General features: G+C 37.4%; 1 protein-coding gene and 1 pseudogene across 1 annotated transcript in view; one reads left to right on the plus strand and one right to left on the minus strand.

Moving 5' to 3' along the window:
- Window positions 1-23,928, minus strand: part of Thsd7a (thrombospondin type 1 domain containing 7A) — a gene marked incomplete at its 5' end in the record, with an annotated part of 460,951 nt that overhangs the window by 342,296 nt on the left and 94,727 nt on the right. The gene's annotated exons all lie outside the window — the stretch shown is intronic.
- Window positions 22,929-23,707, plus strand: LOC101591042 (annotated as a pseudogene).

Below are 23,928 nucleotides of genomic sequence, written 5' to 3' on the forward strand. Positions count from 1 at the left end.
CCTGAACACCCTGTAGACCTTTCCCTAAAATACAAAAAAAAAAAAAGTAGTATTTCTTATTAACATTTCCAACTAGCTGTCATCCAGGGCCTCTGAACTAGTGAGAACAGAGGTCTTTAAGTAACTGCTTTCCCCACTCAAACAATATATTATGTAAGCCTAAACGTTGATAAATTTTAACTGGGCAAGGAAAAAATGCTTTCAATTTACTATCGCCATTTAGGGAAGTTGAAGTTTAGAAGGAAGTTTTTAAGTTTTTTAATAATAGTTACATTATTTTTAAGACCAAAATCATCATGTCTGAGTACTCAAATTGCTCTGTGAAGCCTAAGAGACACCTAAGCCCTAGATATATGTAATAGCTGAAATCCACTGACCAGGATAGTATAGTGGGGTGATCAAAGGCGGGAGCTTTTACCAGCTTCCCCCAAATCGTACAAGAGAAGCAGAAAGTCATGTTTTTCCTTTTATTTTTAATCCCTAAAGGCAATCTTCTGGTACAATACCTGTTAGACAAAAAACATAGAATTTCTTTTAAAGAACTCACAACGAAGACCAAAGGAACAACCAAAAAAGAAAACTATTCTTCATTTTCTTGCAAAACTTAAATTTCACTCAAACATAACTAAATAACACCTATGATTAATCAGATCTATGTATTATAAAACACTGGTTTTAGCAGCTGGAGCTACTAATTAAAAATAAGTCATATTCTTTAAATTCCAGGGGTGCATGACATGATTTATTGACTTGATTATACACATAAAGTGATAAAAAGGATTAGCTTTTGTATTCTTAAACATGATTTGTCTTCACTAGGAAGACAGAGACTGAGCTACTTTAAATAATTGTCATAGTTCCTATGATAAAAACTTGCACTGGATATCTTCAGCAATAATTTTTCCTGGAATGATTTTGTTGTCAAAGTTATTTTTAAAAAGACATACTTTGCTTATTTGGCTATGAATGTCAATGAATCTATAAGATTCATTAATCTCTTATCCTATAAAGTAATTTTGGATTAGTTTAGAACACAAGAGAGAAAGTAAAATTCATTAAGGCTGTGTAAAAATAGAACAGAATACCTAATTCATAACTGATTTTTATGTAATTGGTTATCAAAATAAATTATGTCATGTATTTGAATTACTTTATGTATTTGGTATAGAGTCTACAGGGTCTCACTACACAGATTGGACTTGTGATCCTCCTGTTTTCAGCCTCCCAAGCACTGGGATTACACAAGCGTGCCACCACACCCAGTCTCAATCGCCCTCTCAGCATGTCCCAGGGCCAGGGCTGGCATGACATGTGGTGCTGGGGGTCGCACCCTCATCCCTGCACCTGCCTAAGCAGGCATTTTTGTCTGCTGAGCTATCTGGCCAGCTATGTCATATATTTGTTTTTTGGGTTTTTTTTGTTGTTGTTGTTGGTTATACCATTTGTTTTTATTTTTTAAATAATTTTATTGAGAAACAAATAGCAATGAGACAGTTTCAAAACCAATTACTAGCACAGTTTCAATCATTAATACATTGCATATTGTTGTCTTAGTGGTTATTCATTGTACAAGATGCAGACATGACATCCTGTCCACAAACACTATTAGAGCAAATCTCTCTATTCAATGATCCAAGGGAATGCAGCTGTGTATCTATTTTAACTATTTTGAACATTATGTCATGTATTTGAAATAGGCTTATTTGTATGTATATGCAGAGGTGGTCATGGTACTTTCTCTGTTTATGTGTGGACACAAAATAAACACACACACACACACACACACACACACACGCACACATCTATATGTTGATGTGAATAGTTAAAGGCAATTTTGACTTTTGTGCAAAATCTCTTGCTATCCCTGTACCTTAATTATCAAGAGTATTAAATTCAGATTCACAGTTCAGTTTGAACTGTAGGTTGGTATACCTATAATTGTATATTTCATTGTATACTGGGAGCCCTGTGCGAGTTATTGGTCTTCTGTGGATGTCAGCTTTTCATCTATGTAAAGGGGATAATTAATATTGCTGCAGAATTAAATCTTAAAAATATGTGCATTTGGGTCTGGGCATATAGTTCAGCAGCATAAGCACCTGCCCCGCCAGTGCAAGGTCATGATTCAATCTCCGGTAGTGAAAGAACAAAAAGTGCATTCTGCCAATATACAAATATGCAAATTAGAAAAGAAATCTCATCAGTTAATATTTCAACAAACACAAAGCTTATTCATTTTAATTATTTTCTCCACTGTGATAATGAGAATTGGATTACATTTTAAGGGCTTTTTAGAAAAAAAAAAAACTACTTGTAGTTTACTGAGAAACAAGAAAAGGCTAAATACTTCCCATAAAAGCTAGAATTAAATATTTTAATGGCCATAATGCCAAATATCCTGGAATTTTGGGAAAAGTCATTCAGCACTGAATACTATGGTTCATTCTGGCACCTGCAGCCAGGGTTCAAAAGGGAGATATGAATAATATATTTTATGCATCTAACAGCAAATGAACTTTTCTATTAGTAATTTGACAATGACAATCCATCATGCTTCACCTCATCTGCAACTTCTACCACACTTCACACTTTTGGGTCATGAAACAAAGACTAGGCACAGCCCCAAAACACACTGACTCAAAGGGAAAGGTTCATTAGTCACGAAACAGAAGCAGCACCAACAAACCGAGCAATGAAATCCAAGATTTCCCTTTTGTCTACTTTTCCATACTCAATCTATTTTGGCCTGAGGTCTGCATGCAATCAAATGCCTGGAATTGATTTCTTTTTGCACTTTAATGATTCCCTTTTCCCCACCTTTGCATTAAATTGATAGAGGTGGACAATGATTGTGCTGATATTCTGAAGGGTTGTGACTCCCTTGTGGTATACCCGGCACAAGGAGACGCGCCACTTGTACTGGCATTTTTTTCCACACTGGCTATTTTAAACTTTGAGCATCCTATGAATCCTGAGCAGTATATTAGTGGTTCTAAAATTAACTTATTTCCCCCTTATTTTGTTTTCCATCATCTGAAGAAAATAGCCCTGACTTGGGAATCATAAAACATAAATGCTCTGTGCCTAGTGGGTCTCATGTTTTCTAGATGACTTTTTCAATCTAAGAATGATTCCTATATCCATCCAAGTCTCTCTCTTATATAATGAAAACCAAATTTTCTGGGACAGCGATTGGAAAAAAAGCTGGAGCTCTCAGGTGAGCTACATGATCTGCTCACTGCTGACCCAAGCAAAAGGTGTCCCAGGCTCACTTCAGGCATCTGTATTATTTCTACGTTTAATCTTGAGCTCCCAAGGCTGATATCAAATAGCAGCCGAAGTACTGTCCGTGTAATCAAAATGAGCCTGCAATTTCTGGGAGGAAAACAATCTGCCCTGTTACCAGGAATGAAGAAGAGAAGGGATGCATATTTGTGAGGCTGTCAAAGCTTTTGGAAAGTGTCACCAGACATTGATGTTTCAATGTCTGCCCTGAGCCTTCCACTCACCCTTGGGAATCTCTGTCTCTCCTCCTTTGCTCACCCCCTTTCTAGGTCGATATGTTTTCATTTATTCTAATAACAGCAACACCATTTTTTGATCTTTTTTGTTCTAATGATAGAGAATGAAATTTCAAAGTAATGACACTCACAGTAGAGAAAGTAACAGATTAAGTAGTGACGGAGTCTTTTTCTAGGAGCTTGTAAAATCCTGGCTCTTGGCTGCATTATCTTTGACAAAGGAGGCAAATCCCTTCACTGGAGGTAAAGAACAGCCTCTTTACAAATCATGCTGGGAAAACTGGCCATCCACATGCTGGAGACTAACCCAGGGTCCATATTTCTCACCATGCACTGAAGTAAAATTTAAATGGATCCAAAATGTAAACATGCGCTGGAAAGATAGCTCAGCAGACTAAGCACCTGCTTAGGCAAGCACAGGGACTGTGGTTTGATCCCTGGCACCACATGTTATGCCTGCCCAGTCCCCAGGGCTTCCTGAGCTGGCCACAAAGACCCAGCGGGGTGGCTCACATCTATAATCCCAGTGCTGGGGAGGCTGAAACAGGAAGACCACTGCAAGTCCAGGCTGCATAGTGAGACCCTGTACCGAATACATAATAAAAAGAAAAAAATTAAATATGTCATTTTCCAGTGAGGCCCAGGGTGGAGATATGCAGAACTCTGGAGAACAACTCATCTGGAGGAACCCAGGCACAAGATCAATGTCTAGCAGAGACCAGCATGGAGGTGCTCAGAACCCTGGGCAGCTGGCTTGACCAGAGGAACCCAGGTGCCTGGCCTACCACTGTCCATGAAGTGGAGCACTTGGAGCCTGGCACTTGGCCTCGCCAGAGAAAGGCAGGATAAATCCACTCTAACCAAAGGAAACATTTTGCATACAAACTCACAATTTATAATTTGTTTTATTATATGACTATAGACTTTGCTCCTATAGTCTAAACTATAAAAATCAATGGTTTGTCAATTTCTAAATTTTGCTTGATGTTATCATTATTGATAACTGTAGCACTGTAACTAGGGTGTCATATCTGTTTTAAACATTTGTTCTCCCTTGGGAAGTGCTGGGGTAATGACGACACCAAAGCACTACACCCAAAGACAGAGGACAGTGAAAAACAGAAACAATTAATCACAGAAATCAATAAAAAGTGTTCTTTCTAAAATAAGAAATAATGAGATGAAGGAGCAAAATGCAATCTCAGGTTCCCAGCCCACCAAGAACAAGTCCAGGAGACATCAGCTCCTGGACTTGAAGAAATTGGAGACAGAAGAAATTGGAAAGCACACCCGAAATCTCTGAAACGACTGCAACTCAAGTAAAGAAACAAGATTTCTCAACAAGCCAGGATTCGAGGTCCCATTCATACCGGATATTCCCGTTAGGTATTTTTCCAAAAGAACTGAAAATGTCATATCACAATAACATATGTGCACCTATATTTACAGCAGCACAATTTGTCATAGCTAGATCTTGGAAACGACCAAAAAGCCCATTAATCAAGGAATGGATAAAAAAGTGGCATGTTTACAAAACAGAGTATTACTGAGCTATAGAAAAGATAAATATGAGGCTTTTATAAGAACATGGATCACCGAGAGACGATACAAGTAAATGAAATAGTAAGTTCTATGGATGCAAACTGTATTGTGTGAATAGTGTGAGAACTTAAAAGAGTAAATAAAATCTGGAAGGTAAAATATATGCTGTGAAAGGGAAAGAATCTGATCAATGGGAAGAGAAAAACGGGAACAGGACAACAAAGAAGGGTAAAAGATATATTCATGCATATATACAGAATAGTTTGGATAACTGAATGCTGATTTCTTCTGGTGTACTGAAAGGAGCAATTAATGCTTAATTTGTTTCTTCTTTTAAATTTCTTATCTATTTTTAACCAATTTTGCAGGCTTATATTGAGTACTCTAAGCTAATTTGAAGATAACATTATACAATAAAACAATAATCATTCAATTCCTAATAGTTTGCTTAATGACGTTTTGTATTATTTATGATGTTATTTGTTTTTCTATTTTGTACTCCTTAAAAAAAGGAAATAAAATCAGAAATAGTCTCTCAGGTTAAAAAAAATAATAACCATAATACAAGAATTGCTAATTGTATCTAAAGAAGACACTGATTAAAAAAAAGAACATAGAAAAGTGACGTAAATCTTGATTGAACAACATAGGAAACAAATAGAATTCATGAAACATATTCAAAGAGATATCCAAGAAATTAAAAATTTCACTAAAAACCAGCTAAACTATTTGAACAAAAATGAAGATATAATTTCAGACCTAGAAAACATCTTTGCAGCTAGTGACCAGAAAAGGAATGTTCCCTTCACAGTACAGAGGAGCTAGTAAATGCTTAAATCAACAGCTACAAAATGACACAAACATTAACAACATAAGACTGATCGGTATCAATGAAAAAGAAGCAGTCAATGCAACTGATATGAAAAGGCTATATTCAGAATAGCAGAAAGCTTCTCTAGTATGGGGAAAAAATCTGACATAGACAAATGAGGAATATAGAACTCCAAATAGCATCAACCAAAATAAATCTACACACAGACATATAATAGACAAGATCTCAGAAATTTAGCACATGAACAACATACTAAAATCTGTTACAGAAGAGAAGTGGATCAGATTTAAAGGAAAGCCCATCAGAATGACAGTATAGTTCACAACAAAAATGATTAAGTCAAGAAGAGCCTGGAAGAAGTAATTCAAGTCTTGCAAGAAAACAACTATCAAGCCAGGGTAATTAATTACATTCAGGAAAGGTAATACCCTGAAATACTATCTTCCAAAATTAATGGAGAAGTAAAATACTTCCATGACAAAGAACAACTAAAGATATTTGTGAACGCCAAACCAATCCTACAAAGAGTACTGAAAGATATTCTAGAAAGATAAAAATGACCACAATTTCATGAGCAACAACAGAAAAAAAAACCATTAAACAAGGAAAGCAGGAAAAGAAGGGAAACAACAGCAGGAAAATAACATGACAAAGATAAGCCAAATGTATCAATTATAACCACAAATGTGAATGGCCTCAACTCATCAATTAAAAGAAGTAGACTGGGAAAATGGATCAAGAAACAAAATCCAATAACATGCTCTATACAGGAAACACTTTCATATCAAAAGAAAATTCATAGCTGAAAGTTAAAGGATGGAAAACAATATTCCATGTGCCAGGAACACAGGAAAAACACAGGACTAGCTATTCTGTTTATAAACAATGTGAACTTCAAACCAAGAATGATCAAATGAGATAAAGAATGTCAACACATACTTGTTAGGGGAAAACTTCAAGAAGAGATAACAATAATAAATATGTGTCCCCCAAAATATGGGAGCACACAACTATATAAAACAAATTTTAAGTGATGCGAAATATCAGATAGCAAACAATACAAATACAATCTTAATAGGGGACTTTATCTCAAAGAGATAATAAAATCTCAAAGAGATAGATCAACTAGACAGAAAAGGTACAATCCACATCACAAAAGGGAAAGAAACTGAACATAAGAATAAATAATTGGGGTGAAGGAAAGGTAAAAGATGGAATCATAAAGGAAGGAAAAACATCATGTATGTATATATGATGGGAAAAACATGTATGTATATATGATGGGAAAAACATCATGTATGTATATACATAGGACAGCTAAGGTGATTGTACTACCAATTCCCATCAATTTTTTGAAGGTAACAATATTTAAAATTTTTCCTTTGGGCCAGCCAAATAGCTCGGCAGATTAAGGCACAGGGGCCAGGGGTTTGATCCCTGGACCTGCCATGCTGGCCTTACCTCCGGGTCACACTGAGACAGCAATTGAGACTGGGTGTGGTGGTGCACGCCTGTAATCCCAGCTCTTGGGAGGCTATAAACAGGTGGATCACTATGAGTCTGATCTATGCAGTGAGACCCTGTACTCCCTGTAGACCCCTTCCCTAATATAATATAATATAATATATATATCAAACTTTTCCTTTGACCAATTTTATATATTTATATTTGTAATCTGAACAATTACATTGAAGACAGCAATGTAGCAATGTGCAATAGAACAATCACTTTTGTGTACCTATCATTTTTTTTTTATGTTCTCTGTCACTTCTAAGGTCTTTTGTACTCTCTCTAAAATAAAAAAATCTAAAACCTCAAATTGAAACACTTAATCTGCTGGAAAACCAAAAGGCAAAACTCTTGAAGGTACAGGTGCAGGCAAAGACTTTCTAAACAAACCCTAGTTACATCATAACTAATACCAAGAATCAACAAGTGGGATGACACCAAATTAAAAGGTCTCTACACAGCAAAGAAAACTACCAACAAGTGAAGAGACAAGCTACAGAATGGGAAAAAAAAACTGTCAACTCTTCCTAAGACAAAAGACTAACATGTAGAATATATAAAAACTTTTAAAAGTTATTCCCTCCAAATTTACAATCTTAGTCAAAACTGGGCAACTGAAATGGATAGATACTCCTCAAATGAAGAAATACATTTGACCAATAAATACGTGAAAAAGCATTCAACATTGCTGGCCATTTAAAAAAAAATATAATTTAGACAATACAAAGATACCATCTCAGCTCATAAAGGATGACTATGAAAAAATCAGCCAATAACATATGCCGGTAAGGCTGTAGGGAAAATGGAAACTTTCTTCATTGGTGGGAGAGTAAACCAATACAACCATAATGGACACACTATGGAGATTATTCAAAAAACTAAAAATAGAAATTTCATTTGACCCTGTTACTCTCCTTGGAGGTATCTTCACAAAAGTTTTAGTGGCATCATATGACAGTGATGTATGTGTGCCTATTTTTATATTAGCACAATTCATAATAGGTAAGTGTTGGAAACAGCCTTCATGCGCATCAACGTGAATGAATACAGAAAATGTGGTGCTCATACACACTGGCACACTTCTGTGCTACAAAGAAGGATAGACTTCAGTCATCTGGAGGGAAACAGGATGCATCTCGAGGCCATGATGTTAAGTAAAGTCAATCTGATATACACTCACTTAAATATTGCATAGTTTTTCTTACATGAAAAGCTTTATATATGAAGCACAAAATATGTAAATTTTGGTTCAAGAAAGTTGTTTGATTTTTAGTTTTTTCTCAGTGTACCTGGTACAGGGTCTCACTATGCAGCTTGGACTCTACAGTGATCCTCCTGTTTTCAGCCTCCCCAACTCTGGAATAACAGGCATGTGTCAATGCGGCCAGACTTGGTTGTGGGCTCAGAACGCCCGGGGACAGGGCCAGCATGGCAACGCGGTGCCACGGATCAAACCCTGGTCCTTCACTTACCTAAGCAAGCACTTAGTCCTCTGAGCTATCTTGCCAGCCAAAGTTGTTTGATTTTTAAAACTGAAAAATAGGGCCAGGGAGATAGCTCAGAATAAGTGCCTGCCTGGCAAGCACAAGGTCCTGAGTTCAATACCCAGTACTGCAATAAATAAATAAATAAATAAATAAATAAATAAATAAATAAATAGTTAAAAATTAAAAAAAGTAGACATACAAAGTGAAATACAAGTAATAGGAAAAAAGAGCTTAAGAAAAAGTTTTTTATGATCAAGCATGGACACTGTATCTAACACTGAACCTTCACTTAGTACAACTGTCATATATTTCATATGTTTTTGGTCACTTGGTCTGATTGAACCCGAAACCTCACACTGGCATCTCCAAGGACAGTCGTGAGTTTGTTGGGGCCGGGGAGATGGCTCAGTAGAAGAAGTGCTTGCCTGGTAAGTGCAAGGGCCTGAGTTCAATCACCAGTTCTGCCCCCCCCTCAAAAAAAGGCTTGATTGATAATCTGTATATATTAAAATTAACTTTATAATGATTTATAAAACAAATGAATCTGATACTGGTATAATAAAAGAGGATTGGAGAGAAGGAGAAAAAAGAATTGAGATGTGTTTTGTATGTGCATGAATTCCCTACAGTGAATGTAATCATTAGGGACTGAAAACATGTACTAATGACTTTCAAGTTCTACCTCAAATGAGTGGTTAAACAAGTAACAGGAAAAGATGAGGCAAGGTAAAGTGCAAACACAGGTGACTGAAAAGCTGATGACTAGTTTCCTTGTCCTATCTTGCAGTCATACTGTAGGTATAAATAGTAACTGATCAAAGTTGACCCAAAATTGAAATCATTGAACAATAGTATTCAAATCAGGATTCATATAAATTATTACTAGCTGCTATAATTATAGTATACATAATTATACTTTGTACTTTGAGATTTGCCCAAGGTGAAGACCTGGTATTCCCTCAAAATATGTGTCAAGTTGGTCAGTGAGACCACCAGAATGATTCTGTCTATTAAGCATTATCAACTTCCAATTATTTTATAGGTCTCCCCACTTCATGGGGAGCAAGATATTTTGAAACAAATCATTTAATAAAAAAATTTCTGTCACTTTATAGCAATATTAAAAGACATGATATAATATACACAAAATTGTATCATTAAGGATAGAGATTTCTTCTGGTCTGATCATAAAAAGTTGTTCAAAAAATATCTAGAAATACTAACATAATAATTAAGTGAATACTTTGATCATTTTGAGAGAAAGAAATCACACACAAAATATTTTTGATGAGTCAGAAGATTGAATGCATCAAATTATGTGAGTTTGGAAGGTTTCTCATAGTGGGATATAATGTTTTAGTCTCTTTGAGCTGGTGCCATAAATAATTGGAGCTACGAAAGAGAAATATGGTGCTGGCCCTGACCCTGGCGAGTGCTGAGGTGGAGACAGACTGGGCATGGTGGCACACACCTGTAATCCCAGCATTTGGGAGGCTGAAAAAAGGAGGATCACTATGAGTCTGATCTGTGTAATGAGACCCTGTAGACCCTGTACTAAATACATGAAAATAAGAAAGAGAAACACGCATGAAGGAATAATATTCTGAATGGTGGATAACTTCTAGTGGAATCGGCATCTGTTTATACAAACCCTGATGCAGCGGAATCTGGGGTAAAGTTGCTAAGACAGCGCTACCCATGAATTCCCTCATGCCTCCTCCCTGAACAATGCCCTGCAGGAAACAAACCAAAGCAAGTAAGACTTAACATGCTGCAGGATATCTTAGAAATGCACGGAATAGATAAGCTAGTAAACAAAAATGAGGTCTGTCAGAAACTCCCAACAACACTTTATAATTTACCCAAAAGCTTTTGATATACAACCCATCATATTCTGATATAAAATATTTTCATGTTATATTTAAAAACATAATGAAATGCTTTCTCTTATACTCAAAGAAATCCTAATTCAGTGTCTTTTAGTGAAATATCACTTAGATGGCTTTGGAAAAATACATACACATCTTTAATGTCTGAAGCTCCTTTATATTCTTTTTTCAAAGTAATATTTTAAACAAATGAAATTCTCATGGATCCTAAATTCTCCTATTTAGCAGTAGCATTAGTTAAACTGTTGGAGGAAAATGTTTGCAATAAAGAACTTCATTAGATTTTGACCCTCATATTCAAGTTATTAGAAGAAATCTCTGCTAATCAACTGACTGACATGAACAATGAGATGTGAAAGACTGGCGACATGCCAAAATTGTCAATGTGAAGAATGACGTCAGCATTATTTTCTATAATATGTTTAGTGAATTGGAAATGACTATTTTGAGTTTTCAAGCATAGGCTATGCTATGCTTTCATTTTTGATTCACCTCTTATGCTGTGAAATTTTAGTGAACCTGAGCCAGAGTGTGTCAAATTCTATTTTTTTATGTATTTTTATGTATTTTTTATGTATTTAGTACAGGGTCTACACTACACAGATTGGACTATAGTGATCCTCCTATTTTCAGCCTGTCAAGTGCTGAGATTACAGGTGTGCTACCACACCCAGTCTCAATTGCCATCACAGCATGCCCCAGGGGGCTGGTCCAGCATGTGGTGCCAAGGATTGAACCCTAGTCTCTGCCCCTGACCAAGCAGGAACTTTAATCCGCTGAGCTATCTGGCCGGCCCTTTCAAATTTTAAATTTAACTAAGCGCACAAACAGTACTCTGAAACAGAGTTCAGTCAGAATCAAAAGATAGACAGAAGTGAAGCACATTTTTAGGTATTTTAATACATATTTAAATTAATGACTTCTTAGCAAAATTGGTTCATTTTCTTTCACTTTCGGTTTTTGTGTTTATCCTGTATGCAGTAAATAAAAAACAAGTGGAGCTCCCAGGGGAGAAGAGACACCTTCTGGACTCCTCAACCCTGCTTCTCTTCTTTTCACTTTGTCTTACAAATTTAATGTTTCAAAATACAAGCAAAACTTTATGTTGTTATATAGTGTATTATAATACAGTTATTATGATTACACATTTTCTAATATTAATGCTTGACAATCTTAATTTTTCCACTTCCTCACTTTTGATTCAAATGATGAACTAAATATGGGCTGTTTTTATCTACCATTTTTGCCCTCACCGAAACAAATCAGCTAAGTAAATATCCACCTGGACACTGAAGAACAGTCATTACTCATGTTCAGTTTCTTTGTCTTTGGATCGATGTTCCATTTGTCTCCAGCAAACCTGTTGGCCATCTCATTTGGAAGAATTTGTTTTATTGATTGTACTCCTCAGGTTTTCTTTTCTGATTCTTGGGATTCTCTCAGTCCATGGACAGCTTCTCAGTCAACGATCTTATAGATCACTCACTTGCCTTGTTAGGCGATCCCAGACATGCTTCCTTCCCTTCCTTCCCTTCCTTCCCCTCTCCCCTTCCTCCCCTTCCCTTTTGAAAAATTCTTCCTTCCTTTCTCTCTTCTTCCCTTCCTTCTTTTACTTTTCTTTGTTTAGTTTCCTATTACTGTCCACCACAGTTCAAACAGCCTCCCAGCTTCCCCAGTAGATATATTTACGCACCATGCTCATTCAGCCTCACTTTGAAGTGCACTTGGACTATTTCATCCTTCGAATGTTCTTTTTGGCCTCTCTGCATATCTAAATGTGTTACTGCAAAGAGAGTTCATGTTTACTTTCTCCTTGCTAACATACTGATTTTATTTTGTCTAGAAATCTGACACTGCTAGGGAATAACACTTATTACCTAAACAGATAATTTGACAGTAAATTTTTATCTTCTTGGCTATACATTAACATAGTATATTGGTCACCCAATGTATACAAAGATATATTTTACTGATTATTTTCTTATCTCAATAGGGTAAAAATTAAAAAAATTAAAAAATAGGGCCAGGGAGATGGCTCAGTAGAATAAGTGTTTCCCTGGCATTCACAACGGCCTGAGTTCAACCCCCAGTTCTGCCAAAAAAAGAAAAAGAAAAAAATTAATAAAATAAAAAATTAATAGGATAGAATTGGCTTCTGCAACAGAGCTGATGAGCCTGTGGTGCCTGAACCACAGCAGGTGGGCACACAGAACTCTCTGCTGAAGCATGCTCCATGTAGCCCCAGCACTGCCCCGGGGACTGAAGGTTAGCCATTCAGGTTTCCTTGCAGTGTGCCACTGTAGGTTAGTGGGTTTGGGTTGCACTCTGGGTGCTCCGTGTCTCAAAAATTATTCATACATGAAATTCTGCTTCATAACATTTTAACTCACTTGAGGCAAAGAATGACCATCAAAACTGCAGATTCAATGAGCACCTAGCAATATGCTGGTTAAGAGTATATATTTTTAGGGGTCAAAGAAAAAGCTCAGCACCTTAAGTGCCTGCTTTGTGAGCACAAGGTCCTCAGTTCTATCCCTGATAGAAAAAAAAAAAAAAAAAAATTAGAGAAGGATCTACAGGGTGTGCAAGGTCTCACTAGTAGATCAGACTCATAGTGAGTCTTCTGTTTACAGCCTCCCAAGAGCTGGGATTACAGGCATGTGCCACCACCCCCAGCCTCCATTGCTGTCTCAGCGTGCCCCGCAGGCGGGTCCTGCATAGCAGGCCCAGGGATCAAAACCCCGCCCCCTGCGCCTGCTTGCAGGTGCTTTAATCAGCTGAGCTATTTGACAGGCCCTTAAAAAAAGACATTTCTAATAGCATGAAAAATGAAATATTTAAGATTCAATCTAACAAGGGAAGTAAAGCATCACTAACTGAAACTACAGATCTCTGAAAAGAGATCAAATACGGTATCAGAAAATTGAAAGATATCATTTGCTCTTGCTTGAAAGAACCAACATAGTGAAAATGTCCATAATATCAAAGTTTCTATACACATTTAATGGAATCTGAATCAAAATACAAATAGCATATATCACAGAACTGGAGAAAATACTCCAAAATTCATTTTGAACCAAAAGAGACCTAGAAGAGCAAAGCAATTCTGGGCCACAAAGACAAGTCAGGGGGCACCATAATCCCTGATTTGAGATTATACTACAGAGCTACTGTGAAAAAAGTAGCATGGAACTGGACCAAATAAATAAGCAACAATAAACAGACCTAGGGATTAATGAAACAGATTAGAAGATGCCAAATCCACTTCAAACACACTTAGCCACCTGAATTTTGAAAAAGGGACCACTGGAACAATAGGCTCTTTAATAAATGGTCCTGGAAAAACTGGCTTACAACATGTGGAAGCCTAAAACTAGACCCATGTCTCCTGCATTGCACTAAACTAAAATTGAAATAGATCAAAGACCTAAATACTAAGACACATACATTAAATCTACTGGTAGATGGAATAAGTAGAACTGTGGAGACAGGTACAGGTAATGATTTTTTGAACAAAAATCTGAACTCAGAGGAATGATCACAAATAATCAATAATCAGGATCTCATCTTATTAAAAAACCTCTTGCAAAACAAAAGAAGTCACCAACAAAGTGATTAGACAACTCATGGAATGGGAAAAAAATTCCTACCATTCTTGAGACCAAGGACTAATATTTAGAATATATAGAGAACAGAAAAAATAATCACATCCTCCAAATGCATAGATCCAATCCAAAAATGGGCATCTGAGATGAATGCTCACTTCACAGAAGTGTAATGAGAAAATAAATATATGAAAAATGTCTAACATTCAAGAGATGAAAATTAAAACATGCCTAGATTTCATCTTACTCCAGAAAAATGGGTATTATTCAGAATACTAGGATTGGCCATCCCATTTGACCCAGCTATTCCCTTTCTGGGTACCTTCCCAGAAGAACTAAAAGCATCCTACCACAGCAATCTACGCAAACCCATGTTTATAGCAGCTTGGTTTGCAACAACTAAATATTGGAAGCAATTCAAATGCCCTTTAACCAATGAAAGTATAAAAAACAGTGTGGATATTTTTGTTTAATTTTGTTTTGTTGGTGTAACAGAATATCACTCAGCTGTGAAGAAAGATAAAATTGAAACATTTATAGTTAAATGGATGCACTTTCATAAACGAAATCAGTCAGCTATACATGTGTAAACGTTACATTAACTCTCCGGTGTGAGAAACTGAAAATATAAATGATAATATTTGCCTGGCAAGCACAAGGTCCTGAGTTCGATTCCCAATACCAAAGCAAAACAAATGATCCATAGATATTGTGAAATGGGAAGAAATTGTTCAAAAGGGAAAGGGTACTAGGGAGGAGGGAGGTGGAATGGGGAAAGAAAAGAAGTGTGAGAAAAACATAAAATGAAAACAGAGCTTTGTGAGTAAGAAAGGGCAGGGGCTTTGAAAAGAGAAGATGGGAGTGGGATAAGAAATAAAAAAGATAAAACAAAACATATCGCATATAGGTAAAGATTCCCTATATATAATATATGTGATCTTTATGTATACCTAAACTGTACCAACAAACTTAAATTACATTTAACTCACACACAAAAAAAGAATAGGTGCTTCTTTTTCAAGAATATATAATGTATATACTTCAAACTAAGAGTTCTAACTACTTCCCTTAATTCTTTAGTTTTGCATATTTAGCAGATCTTTACAGTCAATTACTTGAGCTCAAAATTTAGTCTTACTTCTCACATCTGAAGATATTTTTTTAACGTATCGCTTCATCTTGCCGTCTGTTTTGTAGCATTAATGCTGTTAGAGTAAGCTCATTTGCCTGATCTAAATAAATACTGCAAGCAACAAGCCCGGCAGCAGTGAGTGCACTTGTAAGACAGAAATGGACCATCACGGAGCTGAAACAAGGATTCAAGCTAAGCCATAAACCTCAGACGGCCTTTGCAAACTTTGCAAAGTTTGAGCTCATTCTGGAGCACAGAAATTTTCTTGGGAAAAGGAGAATTGTGAGACGTAGCACTCCATCCCTATGCTGCAAAACTGTTATGAAAATACATTATAGGGCTGGCCAGATAGCTCAGCAGTCTAAAGAGCCTGCTTAGGCAAGGTTAGACAAGTACAGGGACCATGGTTCAATCGCAGGTACCACATGCTGCGCCAGCCCTGCCCCCAGGGTGGGCGGATCCAGCAACAAAACAAAAACAAAAAACATGTTATGCACTTGATCAGATAACTCATGATGTCAAGTTATAGTCCACTAAGTCCAGCTTATTTCAGCACTAGAATCAACAGCACACTTGTGTCTATAGCCTGTCCACACCGGTTCCAAACATTTTGTTAAAATTTATAAAGGAATGCTTAATACATTAAGAACAGTGCCGCTGGTCACTGAAAGATTTTAAAAAAGGCTCTCTAACACATTTTATGATAGAAATCTACTTTTTATTTTCAAAATAAAACATTATGTATTGAGCATCAAAGCTATAAGCACAAGTTTGTTCTTTGAAATAGTGCATATTATTTTTATTTTAATAAGAAAAGAGCCACAGAACATCTTTGGTAACGCCTTTACAGTGAGAGTTTGAGATAGTTGCTATGCATTGCTTCGAGTATGAAAATACCTAATCTTAAAATGTAAATGGATGAGGCACAGCTCAGAAATGTGAAACAAAACGATAAAACCCAAGTGCAGTCAGCTGTGTGACAGCACAAAGTGAATAAAACCATGTCAAACATGAAATTAATTCTTATTCATGAATTTAGCTCTACAGGGATTAGTCTTCCAACCCTGTATATCAGGACCCTTTCATCTTTCAAACTATTTCCAGAACATTCTAAAGTAAAATGTATTTTACACGGTGCCCATAGGATGCAGTTGATTTGTAAACAGGAAATAAAATGTGCACGTGCAGTAATGCCCTTTCACTTACTTAAAAAACAACAGCCACAACGATGAGAGTGCTGCTGACTGCATTCGTAGAGCACTGCCTACCCTTCCATCCTGAGTTATTTATCTTCTTGGCTTTCGAAGTGCGTAGAAGAGGCTCTGGCAGGGACCTCACTGTATGATGATCAGCCACAGGGGGGTATGTGAACCACGGTTCAAAAACTTCCTGCGGACAAGTTATTGTCTAAGCTCGTAACCTAAGTTCATCACACAGATTCATGTAAGAGTAATTTCAAAGAAAGTAATTTCAGATAAAGATATTAATTAGGGTGGCCCTGGATGCATTACACAGTAAGAAACTACTTTATCCAACAATGCACTTCGAATAAGCACATCTTCTTAAATATAAATATCTTAGTGTTTATTAATGTTATTAGCCATAACTGTAATTTAACATACTTGTGTGAGTATACACTGACTCTTTTTGAGGACATTTCCTAATATCTCAATACCAGCCCTATTTTTTTCTGTATTTTTTGGGGAAGGGTCTACAGGATGTTCAGGGTCTCACTACTTAGATCGGACTCATAGTGATTCTCCTGTTTACAGCCTTCCAAGAGCTGAGATTACAGGCTTGCGCCACTATGCCCAGTCTCAATCGCCATCTCAGCACATCCAGGGGGCTGGGCCAGTGTGGCAGGCCCAGGGATCGAACCCCCGGCCCCTGCTCCTGCTTGCAAGCGCTTTAATCCGCTGAGCTATTTGGCCAGCCCCCAGCCCTGTGCTCTCACTGTTGAGTTTTCATTTGATAGTCCCCAAAGTCACACACTATGTCTTGATTTATGTGCAATGGTCAATGTATCTTCATGACTATGTCACCTGATATTTGATGATCAAATTCTTGGAAATGCTTATGCGTAAGGTGTGTACCAAAAGATAGAATATATTCAAAAATAATGTAACAGCTTCTTGTTGCTATCCATCCCAGCACATGCCATTTTCATGAAGGAGTTTGGAGGTAGAGAGAATGTCATGGATTGATCCGGCTGAAGCAATGACGCATGTGATTGGGGAGAACACATCCTGCAGCAAGCAGTAGCAGCTTCAAACAGCAGGTGGGATGTCAACATCTAAGCAATAGGGTCCTTTCTTGCACTAGCACTGAAGGTTCCAGTCTTGAGAAGGATGTGTGATTTGAATAAGGACAATTAAGAATAAGTAGCTATTGAGAATATGCAAATTAACTACACAGATATCCCAAGCAATCTCTTGTTCTCTCACAAAATTGTTCATGATCTGTTTGATATTCAGAGATATTTTCCAGCCCATACATTTAAATACTATGGTTTGTAACTTCTCTCTCTCTCTCTCTCTCTCTCTCTCTCTCTCTCTCTCTCTCTCTCAATCTCTCACTCTCGCTCTCCTCTCCCAGTAAGCTCTCATTCCTCTAGGGCTCCTCTATCTGACTACTATTAATTTTTTGTCTGGCATTATTTTCTTACATAGATCTCCTTTTTCTTCAGATTGCTGAAGGTGAATTTCTAAGGGTTCTATTCCCGGCCTTCCCTCCTAACCTCTTTCTACCACTTTTCATCCAGAGACTGCCCCTCTTTCTCTTTGACCCGTCCTATTGATCAGCTGTCATATCCAATTAGCTTTCTAATCCTAGAAATTTTAACTGCAAAGTGCTTGAAGAAAACATTTTTCTTTTCATTTTTACTGCTCTAGTTAAAGTACTCATTACTTATCACCCTGTTTTCGTAGCTTCTAATTTAAAGTATTATCTTGATCCAAATCATTAGTACATACACCAGAGGCAGAGGTGTGGTAATTGCTTCTAACGCCCAAGCCTTTAATCACTTTAACAAAAGCTACCTGCAGATCTCTGACAAGTTATCCATAAAACAATATATGACCATCGTGTCACTTCATACGAGTTACTTTCCTAAGCAAGCTTATACGGTAGCCTTTATATACCCCAATCTCCAGAAAAAAAAAGAATTTGTTGCTCATGCATATAGTCAAGCTTAATTTATATCTTTCCTCCAAAATACTTGTTTGTCAGTATCCCAATAATTGTTAATTACCAAACAAGCTGGTAGTTCTGTGGTGAATTATTGCCTGCCCCTTTCCAGACAGCTGTGACCTATCTCATAGAAACATCTGCAAGAGTATTTTGACTTCTCGCTCAGAACACCCGCAGTGACTTTCCTTTTGCTGCTAGTATTTGCCTGCATATTATTTCCTTGTCAAGAACATAAACTTTCTAATGATAAAAACTGCTTCTTTATGACATTGAAGAGGGATTTCAATGTCATAAAAATTTTTATGACAGAAATAATAATCACTTTTCTTGGAAAACTGTGAGTTCAGAGAAAGGGGGAAAGTATTTGAATACATTTCCATCATTTCAACAAGGCATTTTCTGCTTAAAGTTATAGTGCTGCAGAGGTAGGACAGAAGAAATAAAGATAGGGAGAAAGGAGATCCTAAACTGCATAATTTAAAAATTGTACTTTAAAGAAAATCGCAGCTTCCAGAAACAACCAAAGTTTCCCAAGGTTATAATACTAGCTTATTTTCTTTTCAGGGATGTTACTTCAAAATTTCCAACTTTTAAAAAGATACTCAGCCTGTAGATTCAACCGTTGCCTTTGAGAAGTGGACCACTGCCTTTACCCTACGAATCTGGCCTCTCTCCTCTACGAGAGCCCTTGCCCTTCTGCTGTAAACTGGGCCCAAGCCTTTTCCAGCGCACCACAGGTGGATAATGGCATAGATTTCCACGCAGAGGGACACATAAGTACTCTCAGCCCCAGACCATAATGCATCTAACACAATGAAGGCTCTCATTTATTTCTGAAGCGATCTGGATGTGAGGGCCACCTGGCTGTGACATCTGCCACCCCAAAGGTTGACGGCTGTCTGGGTCAGCGCCCCTTCCTGCCTCACTGCTCCACGTGTGCCCCTCCCACAGCTGCACACTGGGTCGCAGAGGACCACCAGCCTTCAAGGAGGACTGGCGCCATGGCCAGGGGTGTGTGAGTGGCTGCATTTCTCTGCTAGAACCTCCAAGCACTTAAAAAATAAGTCTCCCTTCACTGCCCACTGAATGTGTCCTGAAATGCTCTCTGTGGCCAAACTCCACGAGCCTATGCTCAGCGATCAGCGAGAGGAGTCCTTCGCCTCCTTTTCGGGGAGACCTTGGTCCCTAGAGGTGACAACTGTATACATTATCTCGATCAATGACTCCCATTGCTTAGCAGGCCAAATGCAGTTATCTTATTTTTACTGAAGGCTGAACTTATTGCACTTTCCCACTTCTATAAGTGACATTTCTCTTTTTCTGTGGTGTATGCTTGTGATATTTAATGATAACGTTCCTTGCAGGGACATGGTATATGCACACTACACAGTACCTGCCACTCCCCTCCCATTTTTAAAAATTTATCTATCCCCCTCCAATCCTGCCTCTCTTGGTTTTCTTCCCACATGCTGAAGATCTGTCTCGCTACTTCCTATTGTCTGTTATTTATGTTGATATTCATTTATATTTTGGGTTTCTCACCTAAGGGAAACCATGTGAGAATTAAGCTGGTTTGTCTGATGTATTTCACTTCACATTTTGGTCTCAACAACCAACACCATGGGGATTTGATAAAAGCAAATTAAAACACTGAGATTCCATCTCAGTGCAGGAAGAATTGTTATAATGGAGAAATCAAACGAGTCCGGGCATGGTAGTGCATGCCTGTAATCCCAGCATGGGGAGGCTGAAAACAGGAAGATCACTATGAGTGTGAGCTGTGTAGTGAGACCCTCTACCAAATACATAAAAAATAAAGAAATCAAACAATAAAGTCTGGTGAGGCTGTGAGGAGAAAAGACCCTTCTTCATATTGCTGGGGGTGTAAACTAGTCTAACTGCTATGGAAATCAGTCGGGTAATTCCTCAAAAAGCTAAAACCAGAAGTCAGATTTGCTATAGCTATTTCCCTGCTAGATGTCTTCCCTAAAGAGTGCAAAGCATCAGAGTGCCACCTACACAGCCAGGCTTGTGTCAGCACAAGTCACGATGGCTAAATCTGAGAAGCAGTCTAAACGCCCACCCACGGATGCATGAAGCGGATTTGACATGGATGCACAGTGGAGCACTACTCGGCCAGAAAGAAAGCCATGCTTGCTTCATTCATACATTTTTCTTTCTTTTTAAAAATATATTTATTTTAATCAAACAAGCTGATAACACAATAGAAGGAAAGTGCAAAGTTGATAAAATATATGAAAACGCTTGGGATTTACTAAATTATATTTCAAAAGATTTAACTAAACACAAAGATAAAACATTCTTCAATAGAAAGGTACACAATTGAAAAAAAAAACCTTTCTCATATAATAGAAATAATTTTACTGAGTTAAGATTAATAATCGCTCATATATTAATCGTACATTTTTCTGTAAGAAACATCTGCTTTTCAAAACACTTTCCTACACATTCAAACTCCCTATTACAACTCCTTTCATCTTCCAGTTGATTATGTCCTATACAGCTCCACCTCAGTTTCTTAGTTCTACACGGGAGTGTCTCCAAGTCATCCTGGATAAAGTTTTTCTCCTCCTATAGTTACATGAGCTTATCATTTACAAGATCTACAAGAATATATTAGTTGGTGAGACTTTTTGAAGTGTCTATAACGTTATAGTAACATTTGTGAGTACATTAGAAAGGGAACAGAAGAGTGTACTATAACTAATACCCTCTCAAACACAAATTTATAGATTACAACCTCAAAATATTGTAATTTCATTTGAGAATATGCAAAGAAAAAGTTAAAATACTATTGTATGATGCTAAAGTTGTTGACATTTATTATTGGTCATGCAATCACAATTTTGAATAATAGAAGAGAATTGATAGATGGCCGCAGTTTTATAATACAAATATTTTGTTAACATAGTGTAGATGGCAAGTGAGCACACATATTAAAATGGCCTGAAGTAAACAGTATACAGCAGGAAAAATGGAACAAATATAGCATGATTTGCTATCCTCAAATGCTAGTTTATTATTTACAGTGCTTCAGCAAATACACTGAAATGCATTGCTTCAAATATTTACATGGCAAATTATTACATAGCTCTAAATGTTCTACAATGCATTTTAATTTCCTGATTTATATCTACATTTCCTAATTAATAACAAAGCTAAGAAGTATCAAATACAATGCACACAGACACTGAGTGAATGATTTTCCAAAGAAGATTGTGCAGAAGTAAATAAAGACATAATTTGGTAAAAGTCATAGAAGCATATGATATTTTTATTAAAATATTATCAATAATAATAAATGAACTCTATATCATCAAAGGCAAAGTAAAGTTCTTAATCTTTAGAAACAGCTATATTTGATATAGTAAGCATAAAATTCAATTAAACTTTCATTTCTAGAACTATTAAGATCTATCATAAAGCTCAAATAGGACAGCTCAGAATACTGTTTTTATTCTTTATTGCCAAAATCATAAGGAAAGCCATCAGTTTTCTTGATATGCAAAAGGAAGTGCTAAGAATACCCACAATCATTGGCACTTACAAGAGCCAAAAAGCAAAGACAAAGACATTCTGACCTTCAAAAAAGGCAAAAAAAGTGACTCTTTGAAAGTACTTTGGCACTTCTTTCATTTTGCTGTCACGTTAAGAGGAACACATGCATACAGCATGAATACCAGACTAGCAGAGCCCTGGAAAGGTGAGACCACACCGAGGACAGGAGCTACTTCATATGTGGCCGTGAGGTGGGATGGTGCTGGTGGTACTGCTGCTGAGCTTTAAACAAATTTGGTGGTGGTCAGGGCTGGCTTGTGGCCAAATAGTGGCTTGTGGAAGACCTCCAAGGTCTCCACCGTGAGGGTGGAAGGAAGCCAGAACATATAGCACTTGACTGTGTCCTGCTTCAAGGTTCCCCAGGTTAGATTTATTTCATTCATAGTACACACCATTAGCATTTCCCAGAAACTGTGTGGAGAGGCGTCATCTTGTGTGCAGAAAAAAAGACCTGGCTGGGGTGATTACCAAGAAGTCACAAATTATACAAAGAGATCCAAGATTTACAGCCCGTGCAGTTAGAACTATGGTCAAGTTTACCATATTTTCCAAGAAGACTTTTCTCCTAGGAATATTTGGACTTTGCTTCATCATTTTAAATATATAATTCAAAAGTAGAAATGTTAGAAAGTAGAAAACAGCCATGAGCCCCGCGCGGGCCACCTGGACGCAGACACCGCGGAGGACCCGGAGGGAAGGTGCGGGCAGCGGCAGCGCGGGCGGGCGGGGACCACTGGGCCTGCGGGGACGAGGACGAGGAGGTTGGGATAACTGGGATGATGAGGAGGAGGACGTTAAGAATAACTGGGGTGATGGAGATGAGGAGAAAAAAGAGGAAGCCGAAGTAAAACCAGAAGTACAAATTTCAGAAAAGAAACAAATAGCAGAGAAAAGAGAAAGAATGGCGACAGAAGAAAAGGCAAGAAGTTGAAAAGAGGTTAGAAGACCCTGAAGAACCTAAAGCCCTAACACCAGAAGACCAATTAGTGGATAAACTGCGGCTAAAGGAATTACAGGAAGAGCCAGATCTTGAATTAGCAAAAGAAACTTTTGGTGTCAATAATACAGCTTATGGAATGGATGCTATGAATCCGTCTTCAAGAGACGATTTCACAGAGTTTGGAGAGTTACTAAAAGATAAAATTACACAGTATGAAAAGTCACTATCTTATGCTGGTTTTTTTTGAAGCTGTAGTTCGAGATGTGTGCATTTCATTGGAAATTTATGACTTGAAAAAGATTACCGATTCATTGACTGTGCTTTGCTGTGAAAAACAGAAGCAAGAAAAGCAAAGCAAAGCCAAAAAGAAGAAGAAAGGGGTGGTTCCTGGAGGGGGATTAAAGGCCACCATGAAAGACGACCTGGCAGATTGTGGTGGTCATGATGGAGGATATGTACACGACTATGAAGACTCCATGTGACATTTTATCTTTTGGTGTCTTTTGTTGTCCGCAATCCCTTCAACATGTAGCACAACTTCTTTTCCTTTCAGTTCTGCCAAATGCAACCATCAGAAGTGCAGTATCTTTTGAGCTGGTTATTTAACCCCTTGACACTTAGGTGCTAATGTGCAAATGAGGATCTTGCTGTCAAGGTATTAAAATTGGGAATCTCAATTACTACTAAGTCATAGTTGAAAAAC

This window comes from Octodon degus, unplaced genomic scaffold (genome assembly GCF_000260255.1).
Source record: "Octodon degus isolate 3935 unplaced genomic scaffold, OctDeg1.0 scaffold00135, whole genome shotgun sequence".
Lineage (NCBI taxonomy): Eukaryota > Metazoa > Chordata > Mammalia > Rodentia > Octodontidae > Octodon > Octodon degus.